The 18,066-nt window shown below is 51.1% G+C and overlaps 1 protein-coding gene across 1 annotated transcript in view; it reads left to right on the top strand.

Annotated features, from left to right (window-relative positions):
- The window catches only part of LOC140424427 (uncharacterized), a 134,717-nt gene that overhangs the window by 47,247 nt on the left and 69,404 nt on the right, over positions 1–18,066 (top strand). The window lies entirely within an intron of this gene.

The following is an 18,066-nucleotide window of genomic DNA, read 5'->3' as shown; positions in this document are numbered from 1 at the left end:
TGAAAGTCTAATGATGACCATGAAACCATTGTTGATTGTTGTAAAAACCTGTCTCGTTCACTATGTCCTTTAGGGAAGGAAATCTGCCATTCTTGTTTGGCAGGCCTACATATGACTCCAGACAATGTGGTTGACTCTTAACTGCCCCCTCAAGGGCAATTAGGGATGGGCAATTAATGCTGGCACAGCCTGCGACGCACACGTCCCATAAACGAATGAGCTTGTCCGACTAGGAGCACCTACAAAACCTGGCCGAGGTGCTGGCACTTTTTGAGGATGCTGGCGTCCCTCCGGCAGGAGAAATGTGTATTCAACGCTGCCGAAGTAGTGTACCTCGGCTACTGCATAAATCGCCATGGCTTGCACCCGGTGGAAGAGAAGGTAGAAGCAATTCAGCAGGCTCCTGTACCAGGTGGCCCAACGGAACTCTCCTGGCAAAGGGAAACTACTATGGCAAGTTCCTCCCAAACCTGGCCATCACTTTAGCCCCCATCCACCATTTGAAGAAGAGGCAACACTTGGAGTGGGGCCGAGAGCAGCAAGCGGCTTTCTTTGAGGTGAAACAACTCCTCGTAATGTCTGCTAACCCACTTCAACCCATCTCGGTCAATCCTATTGATCTGTGACCCTTCTCTGTATGGCGTCAGAGCCGTGCTGGCTCATGAAATCGATGGCGGATCTGAACGTCCCACCGCCTTTGCCCCAAGAACATTGACCGGTGCAGAGAAGCAGCATGCCCAGATCGAGAAGGAGGGTTTGGCTGTCGTATTCGGGGCCAAGAAATTATTTTTATATGTCAATGGGCATCACTACACCGTTCTCATGGACCACAAGCCCCTCCTAGGGTTCTTCAAGAAGGATGGGGCAATTCCCCCCCCCCCACATTGCATCCGCCCGCATCAGGCGATGTGCATTGATGCTCATAGCATTGTGTTGGAGCACCTCTCCAGGACCAGGATTGTTGAGTGTTGATTGCTGGCATGTTGAGTCATCTGTCCCTGCTGACCAGGCCATTTTATGGACTTGCTACCGGTCACTGCATCCACGAGTGGACTCAGACTGACCCTCAACTATCACATGTCCATCACATGATGCAGTATGTGGCTCAGCACAGGGCTGTACCACAGGGCCAAGATGCAGGAGCTTAGCATAGAGGACTGCTTATTCCTTTGGGGGACTAGCGTGGTAATCCCTGAACATGGATGCGACCCATTCCTGACGGACCTCTACAATGGTCACCCTGGTGTGTCCAAAATGAAAATGTTCGCTCAAAGCTACGTTTGGTAGCCCAGCATTTATGCGGACACCAAGCGGGTGGCCCAGCGCTGCGTCCAGCATCGGGCACACCAGAAGGTGCATCCTGCAGCCCCGCTCCACCCATGGAATGGCTAGGTCGTCTGTGGTCTCCCCTCCATAGACTTTGCCACCCCATTTGTGGCGATGGTCCTCGTCGATGCCCACGCAAAGTGGATCGGGGTCCTCCAGATACAGGCCATGACGGCCCGGACAACCGTGGAGAAATTCCGGCACATTTTCAGCATGCACGACATACCTGAGGTACTCTTATTGGACAATGGTACGGCGTTTACGAGTGCGGAATTTACAGCATTTATGTCTGCCAACGGGATCCGTCACGTGAGGACTGCCCCATACCACCCAGCTTAGAATGAGTTGGCCGAGCGGGCAGTGCAGACTTTTAAGCTCGGCATGAAAAAACAAACATCGGGATCTTGGGAGACCTGCTCCCGAACAACCCCGCATACCATGACGGGCATCTCGCCAGCCGAGATGTTGATGGGTCGATGCCTCCACACTCAATTGAGTCACGTTCTTCCGGATGCTGGCGGGAAGGTCCGCTGCACTTAGGACCGAACGAAGGCAGACACAGCTCGCCACAGGCCATTGCACGAGTTCGCACCGGGAGATACAGTATACATCTGTAAGTCCAGAGGAGGGGCAGCTTGGATCCCGGGTGTCGTATTGGAGAAAATGGGTCCGGTTTCTGACCAACTACGGGCACAGGGCTGCGTATCAGATACTTCCGGCGTACCAGTTGTTGATTCAAGCCTCTCATCTTCACCACTGCCCTGGCCACCCCTGTTATCACCAATGCCACCGGCTTCCGCCGGTTGCCGAGGATTCAGCAGTGCTTTTTGAGGACACCGAGATGCCGGACGAAGAATTGCCTAGCTCCAGCTCTGAAACCGAGATAGACATTCTGCCACTGCTGGAGGTTCCCGTGCCAGCTCCTGCAGCCACGCTAGCATTGTCGCTGCCGCCCAGACGCTCGTCACGTAAATGCCCTGGTCCGATATATGCCTCCTGGCGCCACGAGGTCGGCGCCGGCAAGCCATCCGCAGGTGAAAGTCAAAAGGCCTGCTGCACTTACCCACGGATGTGGATACGTTGCTCCAGAGGGTGAGGAGTGTTAAAACCCTGATGGAGGTCCCGGGTTCAAGACTATATGATTTCCTGTGACCTCCCCGGAATATGAACTTCCTCTTTAAGACAGGCAGGCCTTCCCCTTTAAGGGGGCAGGTTTCCCATTTACAAGGAAAACCCCAGTTGTATAAAAACCCCGGCCTAGCTGCAGGTTGGGGAAGAAGACCCTTAGGGGAGTGGAGGAGTATTGTGATTGTATCAAAATAAACCTTATTCTGTAATTTCTACTTCCATCTATGCACTCTGCCTACCGCAGATTCAACACCGAGAAATTCCTGAAGAGAGCAGCAACAATTTTGTACTATTGCTACAACTCAACCCTATTCGGTGTGTTACTTAACCATCTGGTCATCTCCATTATCACAGTCCTGTGAAATTTGTGATTTTGATGTGGGCTTTCACATTGACTTTGGCCAGAGGAAGTGTTAATCTCTGTGCTTATTTATTGATCATGCTAGAATGAAATAATGCATCACCCAAATATTGTTACCGGCAAACATTTATGCAATCGATCCCAACATTGCTATTGTTCAATATCAGCTGACAAGGAAGTGGATATTGCAATCCTTATCAGAGTCTGTACTGGTCGCCCACATCAACATCTGTCACCCACTCCAAATATTTGAAACTAAAAGTGTTTTCTATTACACAAGTTGCACTTATTGAGAGTGTTGTAGTAAAAAAAATCCCAAAGCGCTTTACAGGAGGCTTATCATTCTGAATTTGACACCAAACTACCAAACTACATAAGGATTCATTAAGGCAGATGGTCAAAAGCTTGTTCCAAGATATAGGTTTTAATGAATGCATTAAAGGAGGAAAGAGGTGTTGGAGTGGCTTAGGGAGGAAAGTTGTTTGCTCCTTGGCAGCTTGAGGCACGATTATCAATAGTGGAGCAAGGATGCACAAGGGGCCAGAATTGGAGGAAATATCTGGCAGGCTTGTAGACCTGGACAAGGCTACAGAAATAGGGAGGATCAAGGCCATGGAGGAATTTGAAGACCAGTGTGAAAATTTTAAAATCAGGATGCTGCTCAACTGGGGAGGCAATATTGGTCAGTAAACACAGGAATTGTGGATTAATGGGACTTGGTGGATTAATGGGACTTGGTGTAAGTTAAGTATGGACAGGAGGAATTTGGCTGATCTTAAGTTTATGGAGGGTGGAAAATAGGGGTCTGAAAATGAGCGTATTGGAAAAGTCAAGTCTAGCGGCAACTGAACCACCTCGGAAGGTTTCAGCAGCAGCTGAGCTGATACAGCGGCAGAGTTAGGTGATGTTCGAGTTTGAAATAGGCTGTCTTAGTTATAGCACAGATATGTGGACAGAAGCTCATCTGTGGCTCAAATTTAACAGCAAGGTTCCAAATGGTCTGGTTGAACCTCAGACTAGGGGGAGGAATGAAGTTTGCTGCTAAGGAGCAGAGTTTGCAGCAGGGACTAAAAACGAGGGGCGGGATTCCCCGTCCCAGGGCGCCCGGAATGCGTTCACACTTCCAACAAAGATTTTGACACATTTTCCCTAACATCACACAAGGTTCAGTAACTATCTTGAGTGAGGCTCACAAAGGGAGGCGATGATTGAATAGGAGAATGGCTCACACTCGCAATGAGGGGGCACATAAATGAATGTTTGTGATGCCTTCAAAATGATCAAACCATTCGCATTGACATCAAGTGTACTTACAGAAATGCAGGATTTATAAAGTGATTGAACATCCAGAACCCAGAAGTGATAATATTTAGTAAATTTCCTAACCCTGCACCTGAATGTAGCCCCAGCATCCGTAGCACCGAGGTGGAGGCTGACTGCTGTACCCTGTTGTTTGTTAAGGCCTTGGTGGACATCATCTGGTGGCCTGAGGCCTGGAGGACCCTGGCCTGATAAGGGTCTCCTGCTCAGGGGCAGATGCACCCCTTGGTCTGACCAGTTGGAGTTGACACAGGCAGCGGGGACTCTGAGCAGCTGGACACCCTTGGAGTGTCCTTTGTGAAGGCTCCTGGGTGTTCGGCTGATGTTCATCCTCCCTGTGGGTGCCCGGGAGTCCCTCCCAGGTTCTGTGAAGAGAAGGAGGAGAACCTAGATGGAGATCAAGGTGCTCCACCTCACTCTCGCCTAGCTGCTTTTGGATCCCACCAATGCCTATAGCCATGGAGTACAGATTCCAGTGAAAATCCAGCAGGATCTGCTGGACTAAGGTCTCCCAAGATGCCTGCCACCCTTCCCATGGTGACCTTGAGGTGCTGGCATATCGAAGCCATGACATCAGACAGAATGCAGATGTACTCCACCATTCTTCGCTCTAGTATGCTAAGTGACTCTTGAATTTCTGCCTGACAGGAACTGTATAGGTCTCAACCCCCAGAGGGAGAGGAGGGGATGCGGCAGTTCCTGGACCAATTGAGGTTCCCGAAAGTGGAGTAGCGGGGGGTGGTAGGCCTGGGGGCACCGATTGGGGTGGACGAGGTTATTAAGGGACTGGGAAGCATGCAAGCAGGGAAGGCCCCGGGACCAGACGGGTTCTCGGTGGAATATTACAGAAAATATGTGGACTTGTTGGCCCCGTTGATGGTGAGAACGTTCAATGAGGCCAGGGAAGGGGGGACTCTACCCCCGACGGAGGCGACGATATCGTTAATTTTGAAGAGGGATAAAGATCCGTTGCAGTGCGGGTCCTATAGACCCATTTCATTATTGAACGTGGACGCCAAATTGTTGGCAAAGGTACTGGCATCGAGGATAGAGGACTGTGTCCCGGGGGTGGTGCACGAAGACCAGACAGGGTTCGTAAAAGGGAGACAACTGAATGTGAACGTGCGACGACTATTAGGGGTGATAATGATGCCCCCAGTGGAGGGGGAGGCAGAGATAGTGGCGGCAATGGACGCAGAGAAGGCATTTGATAGGGTGGAGTGGGAGTATTTATGGGAAGTGTTAAGGAGGTTTGGGTTTGGGAACGGGTTTATTAGCTGGGTTAGACTTCTTTATGGGGCTCCAACGGCAAGCGTAGTTACAGGTCGACATAGATCGGAGTATTTCCGACTATATAGGGGAACAAGACAGGGATGCCCGCTGTCTCCATTGTTGTTCGCGTTGGCAATTGAACCTCTGGCCATGGCATTGAGAGACTCCAGGAAATGGAGAAGGGTGATTAGAGGGGGAGAAGAACACCGAGTCTCGTTATACGCGGATGACCTATTGTTATACGTGTCGGACCCAGCGGGGGGGATGATAGAGGTTATGCAAATTTTGAGGGGGTTCGGGGATTTCTCGGGGTATAGGCTAAACATGGGGAAGAGTGAATTATTTGTGATACATCCAGGGGACCAGAGTAGAGAGATAGAAGACTTGCCTCTAAGGAAAGTGGAAAGAAACTTCCGATACCTGGGGATTCAGATCGCTAGGAGCTGGGGAACCTTGCACAGACTTAATCTGACACGGTTGGTAGAACAAATGGAGGAGGTCTTCAAGAGGTGGGACATGCAGCCTCTATCGCTGGCGGGCAGGGTGCAAGCAATTAAGATGATGGTCCTCCCGAGGTTCTTATTTGTATTTCAATGTCTCCCTATACTAATCACCAAGACCTTTTTTAATAAAATAGACAGGAGCATCACGAGCTTCGTGTGGGCAGGGAAAGTTCCGAGAGTAAGGAGGGGGTTCCTTCAGCGTAGTAGGGACAGAGGAGGATTGGCACTACCGAACCTGGGCGATTACTATTGGGCCGCCAATGTGGCAATGATACGTAAATGGATGATGGAGGGTGAGGGAGCGGCGTGGAAAAGACTGGAGAGAAAGTCCTGTAAAGGGACGAGTTTAGAGGCGCTGGTGACGGCGCCGCTACCGATCTCACCTAAAAAGTTTACCACGAACCCGGTGGTGGCGGCAACATTGAATATCTGGGGACAGTGGAGGCGTCAGAGAGGGGTGCGGGGAGCCCTGGTGGGGTCCCCAATCAGGAACAACCATAAGTTCGCCCCAGGAAGAATGGATGGAGGATTTCAGAGCTGGTACCAGTTGGGAATTAGGAGGGTGGGAGATTTATTTATAGATGGGACTTTTGCGAGCTTGGGAGCATTGGAGGAAAAGTATATGTTGCCCCGGGGAAATTTCTTGAGATATATGCAGGTGAGGGCGTTTACTAGACAACAGGTGAGGGAATTTCCGTTGCTCCCGACACAGGGGATACAGGACCGGGTGCTTTCAGGGGTGTGGGTCGGAGAGGGCAAGGTGTCAGAGATTTACCAAGAGATGAGGGCAGAGGGGGAGGAGTCGGTGGGCGAACTAAAAGGAAAGTGGGAAGAAGAACTAGGGGAGGAGATAGAGGAGGGTATGTGGGCTGATGCCCTAAGCAGGGTAAATTCCTCTTCCTCATGCGCCAGGCTTAGCCTGATTCAATTTAAGGTGCTACATAGAGCACACATAACGGGAGCAAGATTGAGCAGGTTCTTTGGAGTGGAGGACAAATGTGGGAGGTGTGGCGGGAGCCCGGCAAACCACGCACATATGTTTTGGGCGTGCCCGGCACTGGAAGGGTATTGGAAGGGAGTGACGGGAGTGATTTCGCGGGTGGTGAAGGCCCAGGTCAAACCAGGCTGGGGGTTAGCTCTATTTGGAGTTGCGGAAGAGCCGGGAGTGCAGGAGGCGAAAGAGGCCGACTTTGTGGCCTTTGCGTCCCTCGTAGCCCGGCGCAGGATCCTACTCATGTGGAAGGAGGCGAAACCCGCCGGACTGGAGGCCTGGGTAAATGATATGGCGGGGTTCATTAAACTGGAGCAGATAACGTTTGCCCTGAGAGGATCGGCTCAAGGGTTCACCAAGCGGTGGCAGCCATTTCTCGACTACCTAGGGGAACGTTAGAGGGAAGACAGATGACCAGCAGCAGCAACCCAGGGGGAAGGGGGGGGAGGGGGGAGTGGGGGGGGGGGGGGTTTAGTTTAGGTCAAAGATAATGGGGTTTTGTTACTTGTGTATTGTCAAAAATTTCTGTATTGTTATTGTTGCGTTTGCTTTGTAAGAGGGGAAAAATTGTTGTTTGGGGAAAAAATTTCAATAAAACATATTTAAAAAAAAAAAAAGAATTTCTGCCTGATGTTCTGACAATTGTCTTTGCATCTTCAGCATTGTCTCAGTGGCGGCTCGCAGGGGCTCATCATCTGACGTGGACTCAGCGGGCGCCTGATCTCCTGCAGACCTCGGAGTTCCAGAGACCTGGGCTGACCCTGCGTTTAATTGCTGTGGGGACATGTCAGTGAGGTGTTCTTCAGCATCCTCATCCGAGGTGGGCTGGGGCTTATGTTAGCCCTCTGCCTGAACCTGCTGGTGTCTGTAAGAGAGAGAAAAGAGAATTAGTTCTTGAGTAGACAGACTGGAAGATTACATGTCACATACTGCGAAGGTCAGAAGGTGATAAATGTCTCATCCATATTAAGTTGCTGGGAGAAGCCAATCTCGCCATCCCCACAGGAGCAATCCCTACCCTCCACAGCCAGCTCAGCGGCATCCTCCTCCAATCTGGAATACTGTGTGATGTTGGCCATTGCTCCTCCTGTCTGGGATCTCTCCCTTCTATTGTGGGCAAGCTTGGACAGCATGAAGACAAAAGGAAGGAATGTAATGAGAAGGGATGGAGCAGAGGTTGGGAAAAATGCAAGCTCCATATGTGTGCTGAGCCCGCCCCAGAATGGAGTTGATGCAGCATGATTGATAAGATGCTGGTGAGGTGGAAGTCTTCATGAAACGATCAGTGCTGATATGTGTCCCTTGCGAGTGTTGTGTGCGATCTCTGAAGAGTGTAACCCTTTGAGTGCCGAATGCAATGAGGAGAGTGTGAGATTGGAGTGAGCTGAATGTTTATTTACCCTGGCGGTGCGGATGAGATTATTCATCCTCTTCCTTCACTGGATGGTGATGCAGGGGCGGTTGCCAAACACACTGACCTGACATACTATGGCCTCCCAGGATGGATAGGTGAGGCTGGTCTGCTTCCTGGAGTCATCCTTCAGGTACAGCACATCCCGATGTTTGTGTACTCATTTTATCAAAGCCTTGAGGGAGTCGTGGCTAAACCTCGGGTCAGCTCCTTCTACTCCTTCTGCCACACAGACATCTCTGTAGGTTTCCTGAAATACACCTGGGCTGGAGAGGGTGAAATGTTTGTGCTCAGGTGGCATTTTAATTTGGCGCCTGGACCTTCGACCCCATTAGGATAACAACAGAGTGGACAAATCAGTTCCTGACCTGCCATGTGATTTGGAGAGCGATGCATAATTAATAAACTTCCTGGGGCAAAATCGGGCACAATTTCTCACCACTCTGACCAGTAGGAAATGCACCACCGCACTTCAAAAACATCACATTTACTTACCTTTGAAAGCTTTAGAAGCACATTGGCTGAAGAAATGTAAGAATATTCATTAAAAAACAGGCACATATGTATCTAGCAGATTATAACTCAGTCACTACAAAGCACTTTGCACAGAATGTAATTTTGCAGCAATTACTGCAACGCATGCGTGTACAGCAAGATCATGTAGACAAAGGAGACGATGAAGACTAGGCCATTTATTTTTAATTGACAGAGAGGAATATTGGCCAAGACATTAGAAGAATTATTTTTTTCCAAATAGCACCATGAAACTTTAACATCCACCTGAACCAATGGAGCTGGCAGATGAGATCTGATGTAGTATGTCCTCCAAGGGTAGCACATCCAATAATACTGACGTTTCTCAGTACTGAGTTGTAAGCTTAGACTCCTGATAAGGGCCACAGCCCCACGGCTGTCTGACTCAGAGGGAAAGCTAATATCTGAGCCAGTCGGGTCTGTTAGTAATAAGAAAACATATATTGTATTTGCAGGTTTTTTTTAACAATTCTTTCCAGAATGTCTACTCATTCGTGAACAAGGCAGCTTCCATAAACAATCTCATTATGATTGAAACCTGTTTCTTGGAGATGACACCTTGGGCGCGATTCTCTGGCCTCGTCGCGCTCTCGCTCAAGCGAAACAAGGCCAGCAAATCACGGGAGAGGCGGAAAACGAGAACCAAGCCGTCAAGTCATTTGGGATGCAACCGTCCTGATCCCGCAGGCAAAATCAAGATCTTGCCGTAGAGAGGCAAGAAACCCATTATCATCAGTTTTCCATATCATTAACGGGAACCACGCCTAATCCAATGGCTGCCCGCCATTCAGTGGCCTCCCCAGCAAGTGGTCATGCTGGCGCCAATTAGTAGTCCTTTTGAAAAACGTGAACCTGATGGATGGGCTGCTGCGGGGAGCTGAGGATGAGTAGCCATCTTTGCTCACAGGCAAAGAGCATGGGGGCACTGGACTTGCTGCCCCTGTGCTCGGGGTGGGGGGGGGGGGGAAGGAGGGGACAACCGGAGGGTGCAGCCCTGGTTGGGGGTGGGCCGCCATGGAGGGTTGGGAGTATTGGGGCTGGGGGATGTTGTGTTAGGTACACTGGCTGCAACTGAGATCAGAAAGATACACCAGACCTTGAAGTTAGTTCAATCAGGTTTATTGAACTAATAGCACAGTTAGCACAGTTCTCGAGTTTGACTCTCTGCTAACTTAAGTGTGGTTACTCTGTCTGACTGAACCAGACTAGCTCTTAGCCACGTGGTGGTGGTGTGATATTGTACATACACCCTTGACTGACTCTCTAGATGTTCATCAGTGGAAAGAGGCGGAGTGTGAGTGCCTCGTGTCTTTTATAGTCAGATCCCACCTCTGAGTATCCTGCCTGCTTATTGGTCATGTCCTGTTCTCTGTGTCCATTAGCTGCTTTAAATTTTTAAAATCACTTATTGTCACAAGTAGGCTTCAAATGAAGAAATGTGAAAAGCCCCTAGTCGCCATATTCCGGCGCCTGTTCGGGGAGGCTGGTATGGGAATTGAACCGTGCTGCTGGCCAGCCTTGGTCTGCTTTCCAAGCCAGCGATTTAGCCCTGTGCTAAACAGCCCCAGTCTGTATATCATTATGTGTGTGTGCCTGCATATCATGCCATCTCCCCTTTTTTATGTTTGGATGACATATGTGAGCATATTTACAAGAATAGGCCAATATTAACATATACACATGCAGTGGAAGCGAACATGTATACATGTGAAAACAGCTGTCTAATGCGAGAACACAGAACATAGCAAGCAGAACACATGTTCATAAGTCCAGTCTCTGTGGCTTGCGTCTGATCCTGGTCGACCGCCGGAGAGGTGGTGGTGGGGACGACAGTGCCTTGATGGGCGGGACTGAAGCCTGACTGGTGGCCTCGTGAGTCGAGGTATCAGGAGGTGGCAAAACAATAGAAGGAAACGGAGAAGAATGTGGTTGCGGGCAGGCAACTTTGTGCAGTGCCCGTCTGTTTCCTCACACAACAGAACCATCAGCCAGAGGCACAACGTACGAGCGGGGGGCAGCCTGTCGAACAACGACAGCTGGAGCTGACCAGCCTCCATTAGGGATCTTGACCCGAACAGTATCTGACGGGGATAACACGGGCAAATCGGTGGCATGAGCATCATAGCCCTGTTTTTGCCGGTATCGGAGTTGCTGCACCTTCTGCAGCACCGGGAGGTGATCCAGGTCGGGCATGGCTGGAAGTGTCGTTCGCAGGTCCCTGTTCATCAGGAGTTGAGCCAGCGACATGCCAGTGGACAGTGGGGTCGCCCTGTACGCAGGCAGCGTAAGGTGAATATCAGATGCAGAATCCGCGGCCTTGCAGATGAGCTGCTTCGCTATGTGCACCCCTTTCTCAACTTTTCCGTTTGACTGCAGATAGTGTGGTCTGGAAGTGACGTGTTTGAACTGATACGACTGGGCAAATAGAGACCATTCATGGCTGCTGAAGCACGGGCCATTGTAACTCATGACAGTGAGTGGAATACCATGCCTGGAGAACATCTCCTTACAGGCCTTGATGACGGTCCGAGATATGAGGTCTGAGAGCTTCATGACTTCAGGGTAATTGGAAAAATAATCAATGATTAACACTTAATCACGACTATTTGCATGAAAGAGGTCGATGCCAACTTTGGACCATGGAGAGGTTTCGATTTCATGGTGCTGAAATGTCTCCTTACTCTGCGCTGGCTGGAAGCGTTGACAGGTCGCACAGTTAAGGACGATGTTCGCGATGCCCTGGCTGATCCCGGGCCAGTAGACCACCTGCCTGGCTCTGCGTCTGCACATTTACACACCCAGGTGGCCCTCCATGGATTTGACGGAGCGCAAAGCTCCGGAGACTGTATGGAATTACAATCCGGTCCAGTTTGAGAAGGATAGCATCAACCACCGTCGGGTCGTCCTTTACATTGAAAAACTGAAGGCACTGCCCTTTTTGCCAGCCATTGGCTAGGTGTTGCATAACACGCTGCAAGAGCGGGTCTTTGGCTGTCTCCTCACGGATATGAATCACCTTCTCATCAGATGCCGGCAGTGTACTAGCACACAGCTGCACCTGTGACTCAACCTGTGACTCAATTTGCCAGATGACGTTCGGTGGTTCACTAGGCACCGTGATGGAGCGGGATAGTGTATCGGCAATGATGAGCTCCTTGCCAGGCGTGTAGATCATGTCTTCTGACTTTGAGGAGGATGCACTGCAACCGAGGCGTCATGTCATTAAGGTCCTTGTGGATAATATGGACCAGGGGCCTGTGATCCGTCTTGGTTGAGAATGTCGGCAGGCTGTAGACATAGTCGTGAAACTTGAGAATGCCAGTGAGAAGGCCCAGGCATTCCTTCGCGATTTGTGCATACCTTTGTTTGGTGGGCGTCATTGCTCTTGATGCGTAGGCAACCGGTGCCCAGGATGAGGTGTCATCGCGTTGCAGCAGGACCGCACCGATGCCATCCTGGCTCTCATCTGTCGAGATTTTAATTTCCCTATCTGGGTCGAAAAATGCCAAATACGGGTGCAGTGGTGAGCTTGGCTTTCAGTTCCAACCACTCTGCCTGATGGGCCGCTTTCCACTCGAAGGCAGTGGACTTCTTCACTAGGTTTCGTAGGGCCGTGTTGTGTGAGGCCATGTTTGGGATGAACTTGCCCAGAAAATTGACCATGCCCAGGAAGTGCAATACCGCCTTCTTGTCTTCCAGGACCTTCATGGCTGGGATGGCCTTGACCTTGTCTGTGTCGGGCACACGCCCTGCTGAGAGATCTGGTCTCCTAGGAACTTGAGTGTTGACATGCCAAAGCAACATTTGGCCCTGTTCAGCTTCAGGCCATTGGCGTGGACATGGCAGAATACCTGCTGGAGACAGGAAACATGCTCCTCAGGGGTCGTGGACCATATGATGATGTCGTCCACGGACACACGAACCCCTTCGATGCCCTCCATCATCTGCTCCATGATGCGATCAAATATCTCCGATGCCAAGACGATGCCGAACGGCATGCGGTTATAGTAGTACCTGCCAAACGGTGTGTTGAAGGTGCAGAGCCTTCTGCTGGACTCATCCAGCTGGATGTGCCAGAATCCATGTGACGCATCTAACTTCGTGAAAAACCGTGCATGCGCCATCTCACTGGTGAGTTCCTCCCGCTTCGGGATGGGGTAGTGTTCACGCATTATATTCTGATTGAGATCCTTGGGATCAATGCACATGTGCAGGTCTCCAGAGGGTTTTTTAACACCACCATCGAGCTGACCCAGTCAGTCGGTTCGGTTACCCTGGAAATGATCCCCTGCTGCTGCAGCTCCGTGAGCTGTTCCTTCAGGCGCTCCTTCAGCGGAGCCGGGACCCGGCATGGTGCATGGACCACTGGCTTGGCATCAGGTCTTGTACCGAGGTGGCAAGGTGCCCATCCCGTCAAACACATCTGGATACTGAGCAAGGATGTCGTCAATGCCAGCTTGAAGATCCACGTTGGAGGATGTCGTTGAATAAACCCGCTGCACCAGGTTTGGATTTTTTCAGGCATGCACGCCCAGTAGGGATGCCCTGTCCAGCTTGACAATTTCAAACCTTAGCCTTGCATGCGCGCTCCGGTTGGAGACTAGTAGATGGCAGGACCCCAGTGCCGTGATGGCATTACCATTATAGTCCAGGAGCTGGCAGGCTGCTGGAAGGACCTTGGGTGGGCTTCTTGAAGCGTTTGAAGTCTGTCTGTGAGAGGAGGTTGGCAGAAGCACCTGTGTCCAGCTTGAACTGGATGGAGCAGCGGTTGACCTGCATCACCGCATGCCATTCGACCTCCGAATCCACAGCAAGGATGGACTGAATGCGAGATGAGTTAGGTGTGGCATGTTCACGTGTGGTAATGATGCCCATTCGGTAGGCGGATTCCAGGCACTTGTCCTCTGGATCCGTTGTACTGCCAGGATCAGAATCCTGTAATCATCGTTGCACATTCTGGACGTGCCATCGTCGGAATTGGGAGCGCTGGCCTCTGACTGGTGGTGCAGACCTGCACAAGCTGCATAGTGCCCAGGCTTCCCGCAGTTTAAACATCGCCTGCCTCTTGCAGGGCAGTGTCCCTTTAAGTGGGCGTTGCCACAGTTCGGGGACGTTGTGACACGGTGTACGTTGTCACACATGTGCAGTGTGGTCGGCAGACGTCTGCACCTGCGCAGTGTGGGTGTCGGCCGCTTCGTTATCCCGTTCACATCGCGCATGCGAGGGCCCCCAGGAAAAGCGCGCAAAATGGCTGCTGTCTTCAATGCTGAGGCGCTGCATCCGGGAGATGACCTGCACATTCTCTGCCTTGTGGGAAGCAAGTTTCTCATTTTCAGCCGATTTGTATTGGGCATACCGATTTTTTGCATGTTCATGCACTCTACATGTTTCAATCACGACTGGCAGGGTCATGTGCTTGATTTTTAAGAGCTGCTCTCTCAGAGGATCCGAGTGATCTCCAAACATGGTCTCTGATCATGGAGTCAGCAATATCACCAAAGTTGCAGGACAGCGCTAGCAGGCGGAGGCTAGTTAAGAAGGCATTGAAAGATTCATCTTTACCTTGAAGACGTTGTTTGAATATGTAGCGCTCGAAGATTTCATTGGTGTCCACTTCGCAGTGACTATCGAACTTGTCCAGGATGGTCGGAAACTTTGTCTTGTCCGGGCCTTCGGTGAAGTTAAACGAGTTGAAGTGTTCAATGGCTTGATCACCCGTTGTTGAGAGGAGAAGCGCGATCTTTCTTGCATCAGACGCACCCTCGAGGTCTGAGGCTTCGATGCACAGCAGAAACTTTTGCTTGAATATCCGCCAGTTGGCACTGAGATTGCCGGAGGTCCTGAGCTGGTGAGGAGCCTGAATCTTCTCCATGGTGCTGGGATACATTTGCTGGTCGTCACGGAACGGACTGAGGTAAGCAACCTTAAGTTAGTAGTCTCCTGCTATCATGTTGTGTTAGGTACACTGGTCTATCACTGGCTGCAACTGGATGCAGTTTAGATCAGAAAGATACTCCAGATCTTGAAGTTAGTTCAATCAGGTTTATTGAACTAATAGCACAGTTAGCACAGTTCTCCGAGTTCGACTCTCTGCTAACTTAAGTGTGGTTACTCTGTCTGACTGAACCAGACTAGCTCTTAGCCACGTGGTGGAGGTGTGAGATTGTAACAACACCCTTGACTGACTCTCTAGATGTTCATCAGTGGAAAGAGGTGGAGTGTGAGTGCCTCGTGTCTTTTATAGTCAGATCCCACCCCTTAGTGTCCTGCCTGCTTATTGGGCATGTCCTGTTCTCTGTGTCCATTAGCTACTTGTCTGTATATCATTATGTGTGTGTGTGTGTGCCTGCATATCATGACAAGGGACTCCGCAGAGTGGTGGTGGGGGGGGGGGGGGGCTCCGCAGGGCACTGGAGGAGGGGACCATAGATGCACGGGTTCACCATGCCGACACAGGACCGTGTGTTCCCATACTGGGGGATACCGAGTCCCTGCCTCTGCCACACCGACCCTCCACAAATCACACTGATCACAGAGACCTCTGGCCATGCAGCTTAAGGCTATTGCCAGAGGCATCATACTGGTATTGCTGAAGGTATTTTAATGTTCCTCGTCCAAGTATACACCAGCGTGCCACTAACCCAATGGTGCTGCCCCACTCCTCTTCCCAATGCACACTCCACTCTTTCCACCCCGCCCCCAGTGCCCTCAGTGATCCTCGATGTGCTTTGCCTTCCTTGCTCTACTGCTATGTCTAGGTGTACCCCAGGATGTACATCAGAGGTGGAGGCAGCCCGCTGCTTATCTCATCCTTTGATGCCCCTGGCGGGTATCCTTTGGGGTCAGAGGGCCCCGGCGCACTTGTCGGTGGCATATGCACAGCCGTGCCGCACTTTTCTGGGTGCTGGCTGCATGACGTGCCCTCACAGAGCACTGGAACTCGGGGGAGCTGTTGGCCACTGTCATCAGTCTATAGGATGGGTTCAGGTTGCCACCCAGTGCCCTCTCGTCCCGGTCGGAACCCATAGGCTCCCCAATGTTTGCACCACCATGTCGTTGCCCTTGGCGATGCTCCTCAGTGATTGGGCCATGCTCTGTCCAAGGCAATGCCCACCTGTCACTGGGACAAGCTCCGCAGTGCCTCGGCCTTTCCCATCAGAGAGTGGGATATATCCTGCAGCATCTCATCAAGGTCAGCCTGGCATTGGATCATGTCCCCCATTGAGTTGGATAATCTGCTGAGGCCCTCGGCCATGGCAATCACCGACTGCGCCACACCTTGGACACCTTCACTCATGCTGCCGACATCGTGCACCAGGCTTTCCATTGCGGTCACCACCCTAGCAGTGTTGGTCTCTGTGCCTCGCATTGCCGGCGATATCTCCTGCGCCTGTAGCCTCTGGGACTCCTCCAATCGGTTATGGACCTGTTGGAGTGTCGCTGACATCTCCCTCTGGATGTCCGGGCCACTCCGGGTAAACTTGTTCCAGAGGCTTGGCATCTGACTGGAACCCAGCTGGGTCCTGGGATCCAGCAGACCTCCGACTGCTGTCTTGCCTGTGGGTTCCTGCCTCCACCTGATGTGCATCAGCAACTGTGTGGTGCTCACCAGACTGTGCCCCAGAAGCATGTCCACTAACGTTTCCCACCAAGGTGCGTGTATTTGTGCTGGTGGAGAGTGGGGATGACAGCTGTGATGCATCAACACTAATGCTGTGATGGGAGGGGGCTGTGATGGGCGGGTTGGGAGGGACAGATGAGGGTTGGAGGAGGGCTGGTCATGTTGGAGGGTGGGAAGGTTCCAGAGGGGAGGGGTTGGTGGTGTCAACTCACCTATGCTGCCCGGTGTAGGTCGTTGACCTTCTTGCGGCACTGGAGGCCAGTCCTCCTGGTGACGCTGCCCGAGCTTATGGCCGCTGCCACTTTGTCCCAGGCAGCTCCGGCTGCCCTGTGGCTCACCTGTGCTGAGCGTGGTCCCGGCCAATTGGCTGGTGACCCTTCATTTGCGGCGTGAGGCCTCGTTAAGTGGACCAATTGGGGAAGAGGGCTGACGCCCTAGCTTTCGCTTCCCTAATCGCACGCCGGAGAATCCTGCTCGGCTGGCATCAGCAGCACCACCCACAGCAGCAGACTGGCTGGCAGACCTGGCGGAATTTCCCCACATGGAGGAGATCAAATACACCATCCGAGGGGCAGAGGAAGGCTTCCTCAAAGCATGAGGACAATTCGTCAGCTTATTCAAAGACCTGTTCGAAGCCAACAGTAACTAGAGGGGAAAGTGAGAGATGGGAGAAGACAGACAGGAATACACAACTCTGGGGGGAGGGGGGGGGGGGGAGGATGAGAGGAGGGAACTGAAGGGAACAACACAGAGGGAGGGGAAGGGGGCGGAAGATTCCCCCCTTTCCCCCTCCTTCCCCCAACAACCCGCAAGACAGACACAGCAGAAAGCTCAAAGGGAAGAAGGGGGGGAAAGGGGAGAGCAAAAGCCAGGGGACAGTCCACCCTGAACGAAAAGGGAGGACACCAAGTGCGGGGTGAGGAAGATGAGAAGGGGAAGGAGGGAGGTAAGCACACCAAGACAGAAGATAACAAGATGTATATAAGAACCACAAATACTGTAAATATTAAAGAAAGTGCAACTGTGTAAAAATTGAAAATACCAATAAAAATATATGAAAAAAGAAATCTTTCCAGAGAATCGCACCCCTTATTCTTTATTAAAGCCATTCAACATGGTTATGGTTTCTGCCATCTGACCCATGCAAACTGTGACAGTGGTTTGGTGATCCTTATTAGCAAGTCTAGTCTTGGCTTCTGCCCTTATTCGTCTAACACCTTCTTACTCTTTCAAGAACCTCTTCCACCTTGCCTTGCCTTTTGCCTTACTTTTAAACTCCTTATTCTCTACTATGCCATCAAACCCTACCCTGAATTGCTCCCTGATTTCCTTCCCTCCAACTCTGTATTGAAAGACATCCGAGCCGAGGGGATTTCAATCTAAACCTCAGCTATTTGTGCTTGTCTCCACTGCATAAATGCTCCTAACTATATTCAGTCACCCTCTTGACCTCAATGTTTCCTATGGTTTCTCTACTCCCATTGTTTCGATTACTGATGAGTCACAAACATTCTTTTATCCTCTTTTTAAAAAATAAATTTAGTGTACCCAATTCATATTTTCCAATTAAGGGGCAATTTAGAGTGGCCAACCACCTAC

Source organism: Scyliorhinus torazame, chromosome 1, assembly GCF_047496885.1.
Source record: "Scyliorhinus torazame isolate Kashiwa2021f chromosome 1, sScyTor2.1, whole genome shotgun sequence".
In the NCBI taxonomy this organism is placed as follows: domain Eukaryota; kingdom Metazoa; phylum Chordata; class Chondrichthyes; order Carcharhiniformes; family Scyliorhinidae; genus Scyliorhinus; species Scyliorhinus torazame.
This window is presented reverse-complemented; position numbering and strand designations above follow the sequence as displayed.